Raw genomic sequence first — 18035 nt, forward strand, 5'->3', positions numbered from 1 at the left:
TTTTAACTGGGAAGAACATCAACGGGGGCAGCTCAAGTGAGCTTTCAGCACTCACTGGAACAGTGGACATTTTAAAGTTAATAACAATCCACAGTAGAAGAGCCTCCTTTTTCCCTCTAGGTAAATATGCAAGCCATAAATAATACTGCAGGTATGATGCAATGCTGGGGTATTTTTGTCTCTGGCATACGCTGAGATCAGGTTTCCTGCTATCCAGTAATTTCCAAATACTTTGGCATGTCAAGTCACAGGCACTCCCACAAGATGCTCGCCTGACCGATATACACCTGGCCTATTGTTCTAAGAGGGGGAAATGTGAGGTGGGGAGTGTGGTACCAGTGTGACTACGCTGATCAGGGACGTGGGTTCCTTCGGTTGTGTTTTCAACCAGGAGGGCTGTAATATTGTAAAGCTTCCTGCAATTCTGCAGCTGTTTTGTATAACACAATACTTATTCCCATTCAACTCTGCAAACTGTGCCTCTGTGCTGGGTATGGGTGGGACTCCCCAAGCTGTACGGAGTGTGCTGAGTGCTTTTTCAGATTCTTAGCCATCACAGCACTTGGTCATACTTTTGCCATACGTAGCCAGGGAAGAATCGGTGACAAAGACACTTTCTCAGATTCCCTTCAGAAGCCACGCATGCCGTCTGCAGCTTTAACTGCACCGTCTTTGTCTTTCTTCCCATTACCCAAAGATACCAGCTGTATTTAAATCCTCTTCTGTTTTCCAAAAAAAAATTGACCACATCATTTCTGTGAGGCTGAGCTGGCTATTACCCAAAAACATTATATAAGAGCTGTACAGTTGCTGACAAAACCAGCAGAGCCCATAGCAAGCTACAGAGCTGTATTTCCTCCCTCTCTCCCTCTGCAACTCCTCTGTTGCTAAAGAAATTTCTCAGTTTTCCCTGATGACAGAGCAATAATATACTGCTCCTTACAAAGCCAAAAAGCTGCTCATGTTCGGCTGTAGCACAAAAAGCTGCAAGCCAGGCTTTCAAAAGATAATAATGCTTCAGTGCAGCTACATACAAGACAAAAACTGTTTGAGGGAAGCAAGATGCCAGAATTAGAAATTCAGTGCTGAAAAACAGCATGCATTTCCTGTCCCTGTGATGTTATTATACTGAAAAGGCTGCTGCCAGGCCAATACTTCTGTATCCTTCTTGCTAAATAGAGAGGGTCTACCCAAATGTCAGCCTTTCTCTGTGTTTGCTTGCTGGTCTTAGTAACTTTCAAATAATTGGTCCTAACAGAATTGCACTGAGGTAGCCTAATTGTAAATAAGTGCCCCCCTGAATGAATCTCTACCTGATTCATGGTGTGACACCAAATGCCACATCGCTACCTCAAGTGGTGTGCTGGGGGCTGGTAACTAAGTGGGTGCTCAGGAGAGATCTCCTGGCTCTCTTGGAGTTGTGGAGCTGATGGAAACAAACCTTAATGTCAGAATCAAGGCGACAGCTTTACTCTTTCTCCTCCAATGGCATGGATTTAGATCACTCACAGAAGCAACTCTGTCAGTGCTCTTGTTAACCCTGCTTATAACATGGAGGTGATCCACAATTGTTCAGACTTCTGACGTGCTGGAAATGCTGTGTCCTGTCAGTGGTTTCCTCACCAAGTTCTTTCCTGGAGATAGGTTGGAGCCGATGCTCTGTGCTTTCTGATTCACGGTGTTTGGGAAAGCACAGGTTCCAAATTGCACTAAAATTCTTTTCAAATAAAAATCAGAACCATTTACAAATCAAAAGGTCAAATTCTTAAACGTGCAATTGGTTATAACCCGAATAGGCAGTGCCACTCCATTGCTTTCTGCCAGCCCAGCAAGTCATAGAATCATAGAATCATTAAGGTTGGAAAAGACCTCCAAGATCATCTATTCCAACCACCAGCCCATCACTACCATGCCATTAAACCACGTCTCTCAGAATTGTCTGGGCGGGGTGAGCTGGACACGGGTACAAGTTGAACTGTTACCTTGTCCCTCTGGAGAGAGGGCTGGCGAAAGCAGCCTCGTCCACATCCCACAGTTAGGAAACTGTGGCCCTGGGGACAAGCACAGCTGGCCATGCCGAGTCACTCTCTCATGACTTGGCCGTGCCTACTGATACGTGAACCGAGCAAACGGCCCCCGCAGAGCTCCTTGGGAGCAGCATTTCCACACTGCAAGAAACCATCTGTGCCCCTTGCACTGACTGGTATCTGTGCTAACAGTCTGAAAGGAAATGCCTGGGTGGCTCATGTCTAAGCTATGTCTCTGCTAGGTGAGACCATCCAGACAGAGCTGAATCATTTGCTGAAAGGACAGCTCTATGTTCAGCCCTATAGGTAGAGAGCATCAGGCTCAGGGCTCTGAAGTGAATGCTGAAAGTATGGTTTCAAAAAGCAGAAAGAAGTAGCTGTTTTATTTACCTTGCAGCTTTCCCTTCTAAAGAGGACAACATGTTCGTTCGGGAAGCAAAAGTACGTCTTGGTTTGACGTGTGGCTTTAGGGTACAACATTTTGCATCTGATTTCTGGTGACCGGTGAACTAAACTGGGCCATTTCTTTTCAGGAGTGTAGAACACCCCTGATTAACTGGCATTGTTCGGATGAGTGCAATAAGGTACCGCTCCCACATTCTCTAAAATTCGGTGTTTCCAGATCAGTAAACTCAGAGACCCATTTCTGGTGCTTCACATCAGCTCAACTCTACAGAACTGCCCACACTGATGTTCACTACAATGGGAAGGATAAATCTGACATCACTGAGCTTCCTCCACTAAAATGTGGTGGCCTTTACTCATGTGAGGTGAGAAGGAGTTGTGCAGTGTATTATGTTCTTATACACCCCCCCTTCCTCCCCCTCCCCCCCCCATGTATTTATATATATACGATCCCCAAAGAGTTTTTGTCTCAGCCACTTTTTTAAGTAAACCACTCTGCCTTGAATTTGCTCCATATTAAAGCTGGGAAGCCTTAATACACACAAAGCAGGCTGGTTTGCAGATGATGAAGCAAACACCTATTTTGCCTGCTTTTAGTTTTTGATTTGGCAGAGTGAACATTCAGTAAAACAGTCAGCACCCAGACCTGTGACTTTACAGGTGGTACTTTTACGTTGCTACTGCAGTTCAGTTTGTTTCCTCTATGTAATCTTCTAATGTTTCACGTGAAAGTTCATCTCTGAGGTAAGTGCACTCAGTGGGGACACCTGTGTATATACCCCTAGCCACCTGTTATGAACTAAACGATTTCTCTAGGCTGCCAGGAGTGTGGATTCATGCTTTAGATCTGCACTGTTCCAAAAGAAGCAGTCCTGTCCTCCCCAAGCACCTGGCTGCATCTTCCTGCCGCCACCCTTCTCAGTGCTGGCACTTGGGCTGGAAAGGATCCTCCTGCTGCCTGCCTGAAGACATTGTACTTCCAGGGCTGTTTTTCAACTGGATCAGCAGGCAGGTCTGGCACTGCACCAAACCCCATGATGACTGGTACCCACACAAGAGAGCTGATGGCAATGTATGGCAGGAAGGAAGCAGACTCAGATTGGTTTAAACTGATCATTAAATCCTTTAATGAAAGCTGCTAGTGTGTGTTAGCATTGATTCGCCTTCCGTGCATGTCATAGCCATCCTATCTTCAGGTGCCGACCGGGTTTCCTGCTCAGACTTGTTTACAAAGTCTCCTCTCCTACCTGCTGTAGAGAACCTGCTCTAGCAGGGGGATGGACTCAGTCATCTCCAGAGGGCCCTTCCAGCCCCTGTGATTCTGTGATTCTGTGACTTTCTTGCTAAGGTCCAGCCGTGGTGTAGCTCAGGTCTCACTACAGAGCTGGTGGGAGACTGGTTCTCATCAGATTGGATCTTTGTGGGGATTTACACTGCACCCCCACCCTACGGTTTCACTTCTTGCTTCTGATTCAGAGGAATTACAAAGCCTGAAATGAAAGTTAGCTGAAACCGTGACAGGTCCCTCGTTATCTTTTTGCTTTTGGTAACAAAGGCGTATGAAAGTCCGTCTGCGAGCAGCTCTGATATGAGGGGGTCAGGCGGGGTCAGGAAGCCTTTAACAAACATCAAACCAAACTGCTGTCCCACGTCGGGGGCAGAGCTGGCAGCACAGCCTTACCCGTTGGTTTTGGTAATGTCATCGGGCTTTTAGGGACAACTCCTGCCTGCACGGGACTTCGCGCTCCAGGCGGTGCGGTGCGTTTCGGCGGCAGGTGGCTAGGTGGCGCTGGGTCGTGCTGCTGTCCCTGCAGGGGTGGACCAGCTCAGGATCGTGTCAAGGCGTTGTTTTAGGGTGTAGTGGGAACAGCTTTTCTGCACAGACATGACTTTGTGAGTCTCTCACGCGGAGCCGAAGTAGGAAGAATCGCTGCTGTTTCTGCATCTGGCAAGCTGCGAGCAGCTGGGACAAGGGAGGCAGGCAGAGCTGTAGTGCTCGTGGCCATGCAAAGTTATCTGCTGAGCTGATGGAAAGTCTGCCAGTATGTCTGCACAGGGTGCCCCTTACAGGGCCACCTGATGGGGAACGGCTCCGCTTCTTGTCTCTTCTGTGCAAGAAGTTTCAACGGGAGTGGCCAATGTCTTCAGTGAGTTTGCCACTTCCTTCAAAGAGCCAGGCTGTGCTGGTCGTGGCCTGACAGCAGTGATGGGACACCTTCCTCCTGCAGTTGCTTTTGTAACAACACGTTTAGATTTTTCTCACCACCTGGAGCTATGCAAAGCTGTCGTAACTGTGTAGAGAAGACTTTTCTCCCTCTGTCCCGAGGGATTATATTAAAATGTGTGCATATTCTCTGTGACTTTGGTCTGACGAAAGCCCATGGCAGCTGAGCACCAGCACAGGTCTCAGCCAGGGGCTGAAGCTCAGCGCAGTCTGAGTGCCTCAGCTGGGCTCTTCCTGCAGACAACACTTGAGGCATGATGAGGCATTCTGGATGTCAAGAAGCCCTGCAAAACGTAAGAGGGCCTCTAAAAAAGTGTCCTTGCAGAGCTTTGCTTTGTTTGCATCAGTCATCCCTTCTAGGTGCTCTTTCCTGACATAATGTTGGTGCAGACGTGTTGCTTGCTTAGCGCTGCAAAATGAAGGGAATCTGCCTCCTCCCTGACAGCTGGGTGATGTCTGCAGCCTGCTGTGAAACCCTCTGGTGACTCACTTCTCTCCTGAGGGGTTTCCACTGATAAATTCACAAAACTATGTTCGCAGTATTATTTGTAGGCCTCTCCCACTCACTGTGTCCTGCCACGCTCTATTTGCCAGAGCACAGACAGAAAACTCCCTCTGCCAGAGGCTCTTTCCTATGCCTCCCCAACAGCCCCGAGTTCCTGGGGGCAGACATAGTTCTGAGAACAAATTATCTGAAAATTTGAAGAACTCGGAGCAACTTTTCTCTGTTCAGAAGTTAGCTGAGGGAGGAACTGGAGGTCTCAGTGGAGAGGTCACTGGGCAGAACCAGTTCTGTCTCTAACCAGGCTGAGACCTCTCTCCTTTGTTTCCAGTGTCCTTTGGCACAAACAAGTAGTGGAAAGTCTCTAGGGCCAGAGGCAGCATTTCTGTCCTCACTCTTAATACTTGTTAGTGGGTCTGGTGCAACATACTTGGGACTAAAAGCCTACACCTGCCTCTCTTAGGAGCTGTGTGTCTTCACAGGCTGAGTCACACAGTAGAATAGCTCCTTGGATATGACTGAAATAACACAAAGAGCTTAGCAAAGGGAAATGGCATTCCTGGTGGGAAGATCCATGAGGCAGTGTTGCAAAGGAAGTGGTTGAAACCCACGTGTTGTGTCACTGCAGGCTGGGCTGAGCAAGGCGCTGGCAGGAAGATCCACGGGCTGCTCACAGATGGCCTTTGGGATTACAGTGCCTAAGTCCCGTGGCTGAGATCGTTCATTTCGAGGGGAAAACTGGCTGAAAAGTCCAGCAGCAGAGCAGCCCAATGAGGTCCCTACCTCTTCAGCGGCCTGAGCAACGCTGTCAGCAGGGACATTCTTCAGAGCGTGTGTAGAGCTGCAGTCTATCAGTAGGTGACCCCTTTGGTCCCGTCAGCAGGAATTTCTGCTGCCTCAGCCCCAATTCAGCCCACTCTCGGGCAGCGGGTTAGGGTCAGTCGTTAACCTCTTCCGGCCCTCACTCCTCCAGAGGGCTGGGAGCACAGGCTGCATTGTGCACGGAATTCTCTCTCTTGGAGGGAAAGGCGCTGCCTGGACCAGCCATGCCTGCATCTCTCCCACCCCCAGTTATCCCACAGCTTTGTTCCCACGTTAGAGCTGCAAAGAGGAAGCAGTGAGCTAGACCAAAGGCATTACTGTCACTTAGTCGCTTTTGGCCATAAACCTCCTCCTTCCAGACTTATGTGGAAAGGTGAGTTTTCCTGTAAGATTCAGCTTTTTGTTTCGAAACTGGCAAATAGAGAAGCATGCAGGCAGTGGGACCTGTCCTTGCGGTGGGTGTGCTCCTTCTTTAGACCGTGGGTCAGAGGTGGCTTCTAAAATCAGTGCACACAATGGAGCAGACAAACTTTTTTTCCTTAGGGTTTGTCTGCACAGGGAAGTTTACCACTATAATTATACCTTATGTTACACCAGTATTTCCACCCCATATGAATGTTCTTATTTTGAAATAAGTGTGTCCAAACAGAGCTGCACTGGTGTTTTTAGCAGTATAATTATGCTAGCAAATTCTAAGTGTAGAGCAGACTTTCGACGCCAATGTCATGTTACGGGGTGAAAAGCACTGTTACAGACCACCATTATCTTCTGATCGCTAGCAATTCTGTGTTGACTTTTGCTGTTACTTATTTTCACGATCTCATCTTTTTTTAAACTCTTTCAGAGCCATCTTTAATTATTTCAGGGCTCGAGATCCACTTTCCCTTCTTCCTCCTCCCATCTGAAATGCACAGTCTGGTTTTGATGATGATCACAAGTGCAGTTAGAAAACCTGGCAGCTCTGAAAAGCAAGTGCAGGACCTCATTATACACAAGCCCATTTGGAAGAGGCTTGTATAACAGGTAGCCCTCTCCACAAGCCCAGCAGCCGTGGATCAAGCCGTGGATCAGCCCAGGAGCCTTATCAATTTAGGCTCAGCATTACTGTCAATATCTCTTGCAGATGGCAACAGCTTGTTCCATGTGAGAGGAATGGGAAATTTCCCAGCACACTGCTGCCCTGATGTACAGGTTTAATTGAGACACCTTTAGAAGGACTCTGTCGTTAATTAAGAATCACAGTTCCCCTCAGGATATTGATGCAGGCTGTGCTTGCAATGTGTGCAAAGCCACGGCTCTCGGAGAAGCGTCTGGCAGAGTAAACAAGAGGCACGCGGCATCCTGAGATCCTCCACCTGAGGAAAAATTGATGCTGCTTTCCTTGCAGCGCTTACAAACATCAGCACCCGGCAGACAGGAAATCTTACAAAAGGAAAGAGCAGTGATTTAACAGATCATTATCTGTATTCCGTAATGGACATAAGGCCCGTTTGGCTGGGCAGCATGGACATGAATTAGTAACCATGGCCCCAGTCAAGGGTATGCCTGCGCAGTCACGTTCCTTGCCAAGGCTTAAATGCTGCTGAGATGGTCCTTGCTAATGCATCTAAATGGCTTCAGGAACCCAGCAGCTCTCCGGCACGGCTGAGCTGCCATATGACTGTCTGCATCTGACCACGTAGCCACTTCCTGTGATAAGGGACGGGTTGTGCTGGCATCTGCCTGCATGCACAGGCTGTGACGACTGCAGCCAGAACAGCCAAGCGAGGATCTTTTCTGAGAGGCAGAGACTTGTGCATGGTCTCACGGTTGTCTCATTTCCCATTCGTCCCCTTGTGTGAATGTGGACACCTGGGCTGGGGCGGGTTCCCAAAGTCGCACCCATGCAATGCTATCATCTTGGGTATATTTTTAGTGAGATGAGAAACAGTTCATAAGAAACCTGCAGGGTCAGTTGTCTGCTGCTAAAAATCTTGTGAAATGGAGATCTGAAAAAGAGCGAAAAAGCTTCAGGTATCCAAAGCTTGTCTGCTCCTGGCCCTAAATAGCATTCACTTGAGCCTGTCAAAGAGGGAACCTTTCTAAGGGAGGCAGTAGGAAACGCTGAGCAGAATGCTTTTAGTCTTACCCTGCTGTGTTGCCCACAGAGCCTCAAGGAGCTGCTGGGCTTCCTGACCCAAAATCACCACTCAGAGGTTGGTGCTGCTGTCCTCTGGGGCTTTTCTCTGGGATGCAGAGAGTGGAGAGCCCGTTTTGAGGGTTGCTAGAGCCCAGCCTCATCAGCCCAAGAGTTGTCCCAGCCACAAGACTGGGGTCTCTTTTGTGGAAGAAGGCAGTGTGCAAGACGTACTTCTGAACCATCTTGTTGAGACTGTGTCACCTTGATAAACCACTGGTCCAGAGCCGTGTTCCTGCAGCCTGGTAGCTCAGGTGTTTGTATGAGGAGTGGATGCAGGTGTCAGTGATGGCATCAGGCCCTTAAGACTGGGCTGGGAGGAGTGTTGGGTCAGCTGCACCTGAGCTTGCCTGCTTAGGAGAGGTGCTTCTCACTTCAGTTGCAGCTGGGTGGTTGAGTGGAGGTTGTACTGCAAACACTAAAATGCCTGAGTTTTGGTGAGCACAGCCTTTGTTGTAAAACTACTGCTGAATAATCTAAAGATAGAGCAAGTGTTTCAGAGAGAGAGCAGCATCCCTGCAGTAGGATCCCTTCCATTGGTAGGTGTTCATGTGATCCAAAAGCAGAAGTTGAGCTATTGGGTGAATTTAAGGTAAGTTGAAAGGCCTTTGGTCTCCAAGAGCAGATTGCATTCTGAAGCTTTGGAAATGAGGTACCTAGATGGAGGGCAAGGCTTGACTTTGGTACCTGCAATCCTTTCTGGGGGGGATAAAATTAATAAAATAGTGTAACTTCATATCTTTGTAGTGCGTGATGCAAAGGTCTTTGCACTTTTCCCTGATGACCAGCAATAGGATCCGAAGGAATGGTGCAAAAATATGTTAGGGGTGGGTCAGGTTAGGCAGTGGTCATGGTCCCAAGCTGCTATAGTTCAAGAAGTTTAGGCGGTGCTCTCAGACATAGTGTTTGATTTTCTTGGTGATGGTTCTCTGTGAAGCCAGGAGTTGGATAGTGATGACCCTTGTGGGTCCTTTCCGAAGGAGGACGTTCTATTAAGGAACGCACAAGTACATTATCAGATGAGCTAAACTTGCCAGTTTTTATCTCAGTTTGAATTGCTATTTAATATCACACATACTCAGATCTACTGGTGTGGTTTGTTCTTCTCTGGTGATTGCTCAATACAGACTAGATTTTAGTGCAGGGCTGCAGTGGGAGTCCCAGGGCTCCTGGACTTGGCCCAGCTGTATTTCTGGAAAGTTAGAGATGAGTTCAAAATGAAAGGCAAGAGTAGTTACAAGGGGAGCCCACCAGCTCAGCAGCAGAACTGACAATAAACAATGGTTATTTCTTCCCTGTTACAGGTTTTGCAGGATGTCCTAATTACCTTGACATTATTAGTGCGGAAGTTGTGCTCTATCCACCCACTAAGTACAGGAAACATGCCCAGTCTGTAATTCTATCCTTCACCTCACATGCCTCTGATGGGATGGAGTCGGAAAGGAAACTAAATAGCCTGGAAAGGTTAACCAGAGACAGAGAAATTAACCCTTTCATTTTCTCTCACTGGAAAGTGGATTTGGTGGGCGGTGCCATAGAGGGAGACTGTTTACTTCCGGACTAACAGAAGTCTTATAGGATGAGATCTGATTTATTTATTTTTTTCAAGCGAGCACAAGAGATGCTGCTATGCCTATGTCCTTCAGATGTACTCAGAAAGCACGGAGCAATTTATTAGTATAAACTGATTGTTAATTAACTCCTTTGTATTGTGTTATGGGAATGAATTGTTAAGGGCTATATAGGTCTGGATGTCCTGTTTGAGTTTTGGAAAGGGAAGCAATGAGAAGATACTCATTAAGGCAACAGAGGCTTCAGACACACAGGTTGAGTTGATTGGTATCCATTTCAAATGCTGCTCTAATTTGTTTCTATAGGACAATGAGGATTAACTGAAGGTAATCTCTTTACAATGGTTTAATCAGTATAGGTGAGTCTGTTAGCATCAGGATTGTATAAGTGTAGAAATAATTGTTTAAGTCAGAGCAAAGGGATGGGCAGAAATACTGGAGAGTGAAGTGAAATACGCTGGTAGAAATGTTTATTTCCTGTTGCAGCCATTCAGTAAGAGGTAATGACAGAATGCAAATAATCTTGCACTATCTTATTTGCACACCAAATATATGCAGACATGAGACCCTGCACAAGAGAACAAGGGTTGGCTGCATATCTATTAGCAGAGCTCTGCTTCTTGCTGTTCCCCCACCTTGTAGCCCCTGCGAAGGAAGAGGCTGGTTTATGAACTTGGTGCGTTTAACTATGCAATGTCTTTTTACAAAGCACCGCAGCGTTACAAATGTTTCCCTCTCCGAGGGGTCTGGAGGGGCAGGGATGCTTTTTGTGCTCTGCTCTGAGGATTGCCGTAGGAGGGATCTGCAGTGCAGGAGGTTGGCTTTTGTGCTCCCTTGTTCTGCGTGTTTCCCATTCAGACATAAAAATCACTCTCCTCGAAATTGCCCATCTGGTCTTTGTGACCGAGGACAAAGCCATAAAAAATCAGGATAGGTTCTCCTTCCCTGCCTATTCAATACCATCAGCACTGAAGGCAGGACTGACTTGCTGTAGCAGGGTAGGAAGGGGGGGGAGAGGAGAGAATGTAAATTCCCCAAAGCAGTGTGAGTCCTGAGAACGTCGGGCCTGAAAATGTAATAATTGAGTTACTTGTGGGTTAGAGCTTTTCTCAGCAGCAACTTCACAAAACTGGGAATTGGGTTTACATGAAACGCTCACTTTGAAACCATGAGATGTGGTGTTGTGCTTCGTGGGTGGTTTCCTTGTTTATGGGTGTTTTTTTTTAAGGAAAAAAAATTTCCTCATCGCACTTGATAAGGCTCGTTTGAAAATGCAAACTCGATAGGAACAAAAGTTAACATTTCTGAGCTTCCTGAATCGCCTCTGTGATGTTCCTGTATCTCTGTTGATAGTGCAAGTAAGGATGCTGAGAAAATGGGAGGAAGAAGGGGCCGTCGTGGTCCTATCCCTTTTCTTTTACTTGACTCCGGCTACTCCAAATCTCAGCCCTCACCACTGTGTTTTGAGAAACTTGCAGACTAAGCACCTCCGGGTGATTCAGCTGACGTTTATTTCTGTTTTCAGAACTTCTTACTAAGAAAAGGAGGGGGGGAAAAAAAAATGCAGGTTTTGTGCTTCCTGTCCTTGCAAACCTTTTTCAAGGACAACAGACTCTTACTCATTTCGTAACGTTTTATTTGCATTTGGAATCGATTGCTCCTGTCATCAGGTGAGGGGCAGAGCTGGAAGAACAGGCTCCTTTCTGCCAGTTCCTTTTGCTAATTTGACAGAAGGAGCTTCTGGGCTGCAGGCATGTCCTGGAGAAGCACAGGTCATGTTTATTTTCCTGCCCCTCCCTTCTAGCAAAATGGGAATTGTAGGAACAAGTGCTAAGAAGGCTGTGTGAGAAAGGACATGGGTTTTGCACGGTGGCTTTTTGATGGCATCGTGTGAGTGCCCCAGGATGGTTCCCTAACTGACACCTCTGGGCTGCTGCAGGGTGATGTGATGCAAGAGCTGGGCTTGGAGAAGGAATACAGGAGGTTCTGGAGGCTGACAGTGCTCCCGTGAACCTGGAGAGCAGGTGTAATGGGTTTCAGCCAGAGACAAGGGAAATATAAGTCAAACCAGAAAGGCTACTTAGAATCATAGAATCAGCAGTGCAACTGTGAACCCATCACCACCATACCCACTAACCATGTCCCCAAGTGCCACAAGATGCTGAAGAAGAGCACAGTACAACAAAAGCCAGCTCACGTTACGTTTTGTTAAAGACCAGACTACGATTCCTGTCTTTGGAGCATATTCGCCTTCTCTGCTCTTGGGGCCCCTTTGCTGCAGGATGTGTTTGAGGTGCCAGATGTGAGCGTGATCGAGTTGGGATGTTTTAGTGCAGACCGAATGAAATTCCCCACTTCCCTCCCTTGAACATCACTGACATTTGCAGCTTTGAAGTGAACTGTTACTTGAGTTCCCTCTTTATTTCTCTGGAACTCAGCAAGGGAAGGGAGCCTCTTTATGCTGGGGAAAAAAAAAAAAAAAAAAAACAAAAGCAAAATAAATGAACTTTCCAGTAAAGCCACAAAGTGTCAAATAGTTGTTAGTCACCTCAGGACCAGATCAGCTCATGGCCATTTTGGGAATGCACAAGGGAATTTTTTTCCCCAACTCACAGTGGTTCAGTCACCACCTGCTCGGTGCGTGGCCAGGGCGAACTGCAGGCTCCTAATTTTCTCATGTTCATCCGTCCCTGCCTCCTCCCCATTCAGCTTTCCCTTTGTTGTCATTGCTTTCTCCACTCGTTGTCCATCCTATTCTTAGCTCTCATTTATCGATATTGTGCTGTTATTGGGTGACCCAGAAAGATGTGCGTTGTAGGACTGGTACCACGGCAGCTGCAGGCTACATTTTCCTGTTTTATTGACCTCCTTTCCCTCTGTGCTGTGAAAGCATACAGAAATATCACCTTCCCATTCTCTAGAGCTTTCAATCTGTAATGTTGGCAGTGCAGAAAGATTGCTTTACACCCTTTTTTGACCAGTCTGTTTTCACTGTCGTTAGGAGAGATCATGCTGGTTAAACAGCAGTGGTGAAAGCAGAAGCAGATTCTCACATCTGTTTATGGTGTCTGGGGTGAATTGGACTCTGAGCAGGCTGAGCTGGCTTCTGAGGAAATTGGCCTCTGAGCAGAAAACCAGAAATAACACTACATGTGTGTGCATGGCTGCCCTAAAGGTGGACTATTCCACAGGGCTCAGGAGCATGGAGGAGAATTGGGAAGCCTTGATTTAATCCTCACTGAGATGGAGGTATTTTCAATAGTAGCACAGTTCCCCCACCATTTCACTTTCACTCGCTACTGATGTTTGCTCTCATGGCTCACACAACTTGGGTCAACAGCAATGGGGTTTGGGTTTTTAAAAAATATTTCTCAGCAAGGTGTAGATCTTCCTTGTTGCTGTGAACTCCTGACTTAACCAAGTAGGCACGTGGACCCCTAAGTGACTCTTGCTGTGACTGGCAGCTTTTCTGTAGACTTCTAAGACTCATAAAAAACCCTGATTAACATGACTCTTCTCGTGTATAGGTATTGCATCTACCTCATCATTCCTCTTGCATCTGTCCCACCAAGGACATGTGGCTCTGCAGTCCCTTGGCCTCCTCCTTTTGCCCTGGAGTGGGCTTGGGTGGCAAGAAAGCTGTGTGGCACCTCCAAGCCATGCCCATGGGAATGGAAAGCTGCTATTCGATCATCGTTTGGAGGGATGCATCTTACCCAACCAGCTGAATGTGCAGTTGGAATAGGTTAATGGACATGGGTAATTGACTTTGTTGTTTTTCTAAGTGGTGCTGACGGCATTCAAAGTGACCCAAAGCAGGGTGAGGTGGGATGAGTGGAGTGGGGGTGGACAGGAACTGGAAATGTTTGTGGTTAATGTGATAAAGTGGAAAGCCTTTGAAGACTGGTTTTGGTAAAGTGGGGATGCTTGATGGTTGCTCTTCTCTGTAGCTCTGTTGAGAGGGATTCAAGTATGTCTTCTTCCATTATGCTGAAAACACATTTACGCGCTCTTATTTGAGTGCCAAGAATGCCAGGACTTTTTCTCACTGTTCATTCATTGATCTTCTCTGGAGGACAGAGACATGGAGAGAACTCCTCTGAATGTCCCTGCTGCTCGGGGACATGACAGCTCTCCTTATTTCAAGAACCCCTAACCTAGTGAGGCACTAACAAAACCATCACGCTTCTGAGACCTTGGTGGTGGTGTTTCTGGCCATGAAGCCGCTCTTTTCTTGTGTTCAGAAGCACGGGATTCATTCCCAGCTGCCTGTTGCTGCAGGAGACCTAGGGCAGTGCACTGAAGAACAGACAAAATGGATGATTTGTATGTTGTTTAATTGTCAGTTCTGTATTCATAGTGCAAAACGGACAGGGTTCAGTCCTGCCTGCTCTCTACAGGCAACTGGGTGAGCTGGTTTGGTCTGGGAGCACACCTTGGCCAGGTCAGAGGTTTCTCCTGTGTGTATTATAAGAACCACTGATTTCAGGTGGAGTCAGAACATGGGTTAACTGTGCAGTGGGGAAATATCCTCAGAGCAGCTCCTTGGGACGCTGTCGTAAGTCTTTGGTTGTGGAAAAACAGGGTAATCGGACCTGAATTTCTAGTGTTAAGATTGGAGAGGGAAGGTATTGCAGCATATATGTTCTTTTAATTCATCAGAAAGTCACTTCAGAAGGTCACCTTTGAAGAGTTCCTTGGTTGTTCCTGTCCATGTGCTATGTGAGAAGCAATGCTGTTTTCTATGAAAACAGTTCCACAGAAAGTGTGCGCTTTGTTTTCACATATAAACAAATACATTTAGACAAATCTCTCTTCTGGAAAGTCTGATTATGCTGGGCCAAGCACACAGTATATTAGAGGGGTATTAATTGCCTGCTCAGTTTATGCAGCCCCACATTATACACGCTGTTACCCCTTGGAGTCCAACAACAGCAGTGTTTTCCATCCCAAAGCGGACGCGATGCTGAAATACCACACAGGAGAGGAACATGTGAGGAACAGGCCTGAGCTGTGTTAAACCAATGATTTAACATGACTTAAAAAGAAAAAAGCCACCCAGGAAAACCGGATGATGACATTTGCCACCACTCAATTAAAAAGTCATTCTTTCCTGTTTTCCAGCAAGCACCAGGCTTTCCAAGCTCACTGCTCTGGGCTGGGATGACTGACTCATGAACCTGATAGGAAAATGCACCTGTTTTTAGCCAAAGGTTAAAGCAGTTCTTTGGTTTTCAGAGTAAACAAAAGATTTATTTCTGTCCTTAACAGTTACCCTGCAAATTCCAGGAGCACAGGAAGGCTGGCAGGAACAGAGAGCTTTGAGCAGAGTTCTCTGAATGCAGTAGGGCTGTGAAGTCTGTGCTAAGATGCCGGTAGGTGTCAGTGGGATTTGGCCCCTACTTTTTATTGAAGGGAAAATGGGAAAGAAATTTGGTGCAGTGATTGGGTTGGGTGCTGGGTGCTCTGAAAAGCTAGAAGTGAGTGAGACACACATTCTCCTCTCTGCCCTGAGCTCTCCATATGTACCTTTGGCAAAAGAGCAACTGTTAGTCCCAGAGATGTGATGGGCACAGAGGCATTTGAGACTGTAATGCTGATCTGAGACCATAGTAAAAACAGCCCTGGAAGTGGCTAGAATATTTGGAAATGGGAGAGTTGGATGTATTGTGGAAGTTAAGAGGTTCAGTTAGCTGAGAGTCACTTATTAATCCCCATGTGGGAGTTGGAACGGCTTGATCTCTGCGCAGGACTGAAAAGTGCAAGGATGACTTTGGCTTATTTCATGTCAGCACTCGGGATGGTATAGAAGCAAGATGGATTTTAGCTTTTATTTAAGTGGATTTAATTACATGTGTGAGCTTCAAAGTGCCGAAAGCCTAATGGTTGGTGACCTAATGTCTGAGTTAAAGAAACAACAACAGCCTAAACCTTAAGCTTGTTTGTTAGACCATATGGCCTGAGTGGCTCATGTGATACATCAAGTAGGGATGTACAGAGCAAAGTACCCTATGCATCCAAAGCATTTACCAAGATTTCCAGCTTTGCTAAGAAGAATCTGAACGCTGACCTTGCCTGCCCTCCGTCTGCGGTTCAGGAGCTCAGCTGGGGCAGATAGGAGAGAGGCTTTCTACTCTGAGCAATCTGCAGTGCCCTTAGATAGTCCACGCTCATGCTTTTGGAAGAATAGGAACGCTTGAATTTTCAGTTTGAAAGATCCATGTGACAAGAAAATACTAAATCAATTTAAGAAAAAGAGGAGATCTTCAAAGGCTTGTTATCTTAATTTAATTTTGTTTTGATTACTGTTAGCACATCTTGATTAGTATTGTGAAAGCTATCTATTTGCATTGCAGGCTGTGCTTGCTTTCAGAGAACACTGTTCTTGGGTAAAGGCTCTCTTTCTGTGCGATGTGGTTCCAAGTAAAGGTTGTTACAGCTACCTTTAAAAACTAGAAATAGGTCCAGGTTTTTCTGACCAAGACCTGCTGCTGCATGGCTAAATGTATGTGCTTGTGGGAGATGTCTGAAGGGGAAACAAAGCTTTTTAAATGGCTTAATTATGGAATAAGCAGAACTGTTGAGAAAGGGGGGTATACCAAAGTTGTATCCCCACTTGAAGTAATTCCGTGCTGTGTTGATTCAGCCTGATCCAGCTCAGATGAAAATGGTTGATGTAACAAATCGCCAGCCGGAATGCTTCACGTTTCCAGTGCCTGTTTGGTGACTGGCATCCACACCGAGCAGCTGCCCCAGGTGCTTCCACTTTGAAGATGATCAGTTCCAGACCCTCGCTTTCATCTTGGTCGCATATCCAATTGAAAGGACCTTGACGTAACAGTGTCTGTTTCACATTTAAAAGAGAACTGCTTAAAAGCTGTTTAAATAATTTGTATGTGCATCCAAGAATCTCAAAGCTTTGGCCGTATCAGTTAATTTTTGAGGCAACCTCCTGAGGTGCTCATTATCTTAATTTATATGGGAGTTCAATGAGGCACAAAGAGTGAATGTTTTGCTTTGTGTCAGTTTTGTATCAGGTAAAGAATACCAGCCCGTGCCAACTTCTGTGAGTCATCCCAGCGGGCTGACAGCATCCAGCTGCTTTGTGCCTGAAGCACACAGCCCATAAATGGCTGCAGAGCGCTGCCCGGGCACAGCATGGTGAGGAAACCTTACTGATGCTGACAAATGGAAGGGGACAAGGAAGGGAATAAGGAAAACAAAGAGAGCACAGTGGCCTCAGCCTGGTGCAGCTGATGGTGCAGTGCAACTGTGCCCTATGACCACTCTTACAGAGTAATCCAGTGTGGAAGTTCCTCCAGGAACACCAACAGAAGGAGCTAATTCTTATTTCCTGTGATGGCCTTATTGCTTTTATATACATCTGCACCTACATCCCTGCACCCCGCCATCTCTCCAGCAGCCTCCTGCTTGAAAAAATGCTCATTGCTCAGTATTACGCCCCTAGCAAGTTGTTCTTAATTTCTTTGTGCTTTGTTATAGTTTCATATTTACTTTGTCAGATCTCATGTTAAGGAAGACGGAAAAGTAACACCCCATTTTCTGGAAGAATTTCTTTTTACATCCCAGAAGCGTTGCATGCTTTAATCACGTTAGCTTACCTTTTCCTTTGAATGTTTTATCTGACACTGAGCCTGCTGTACAGCGTCTTCAAGCAGCATTACATCATCTACACGTGCTTTACTGCTTCTAGCTGCTCACTTCAGTGAACTTCCTCACTTTCATGTGGTTCCCTTTTTTAAAGGTAAACATTGAATCTGACATAGTCTTATGACAAGAAGAGATTTGTTCTTAGCTACATCTTACAACAGATCCTGGCTGCCAGATGGGATGAACTCAAGTATCATTTATCCTCTTCCTGTAGATTCTCTACCTCTATGAAAATGAGGCAATTTAAGTTAAGGGCTGAAGAATGAGTGGCTGTGTCACAGCTTCTGAAATGCATATGGATAGAGCAACACATAGGGGCTTGCTCACGTACTTACTTAAGGGGCTTACTTAATTGGGGCTTCTTTGTTTCCCACTCCGCTGCCCTCCATCTTTTTTTCTTAACAGAGATTTGAAAGCTTCAGCCAAATGGAGCATTCCTCCACGTTTCTTCCTTCCCCACAGCCTTTAGTTTAAAACTCTTCTGCAATTTTAACTCTGTAAGTGCCAGCTTCTTTCTATGTCCGTGGCCCACAGCACGCTCCCTCGCTGTAGCACTGTGTGTCATGGGAGCTCCAGAGCGGCGTGGCTCTTTCCCAGGAGATAAGTGGGGGCTTTTTGCCTACACAACAGCTCTCCT

General features: G+C 46.5%; 1 long non-coding RNA gene across 6 annotated transcripts in view; it reads left to right on the forward strand.

Annotated features, from left to right (window-relative positions):
• LOC101749148 overlaps window positions 1-18035 on the forward strand; it is a 76706-nt gene that overhangs the window by 39590 nt on the left and 19081 nt on the right. For 3 of the 6 annotated variants that reach the window (XR_005860960.2, XR_005860962.2, XR_005860959.2), the window contains one exon: window positions 13255-13486. The exons of the other annotated variants lie outside the window; for them this stretch is intronic. This is a non-coding gene — a long non-coding RNA (uncharacterized LOC101749148). The remainder of the gene's footprint in view (window positions 1-13254; window positions 13487-18035) is intronic. 6 annotated transcript variants of the gene reach the window in all.

This window comes from Gallus gallus, chromosome 6, assembly GCF_016699485.2.
Source record: "Gallus gallus isolate bGalGal1 chromosome 6, bGalGal1.mat.broiler.GRCg7b, whole genome shotgun sequence".
Lineage (NCBI taxonomy): Eukaryota > Metazoa > Chordata > Aves > Galliformes > Phasianidae > Gallus > Gallus gallus.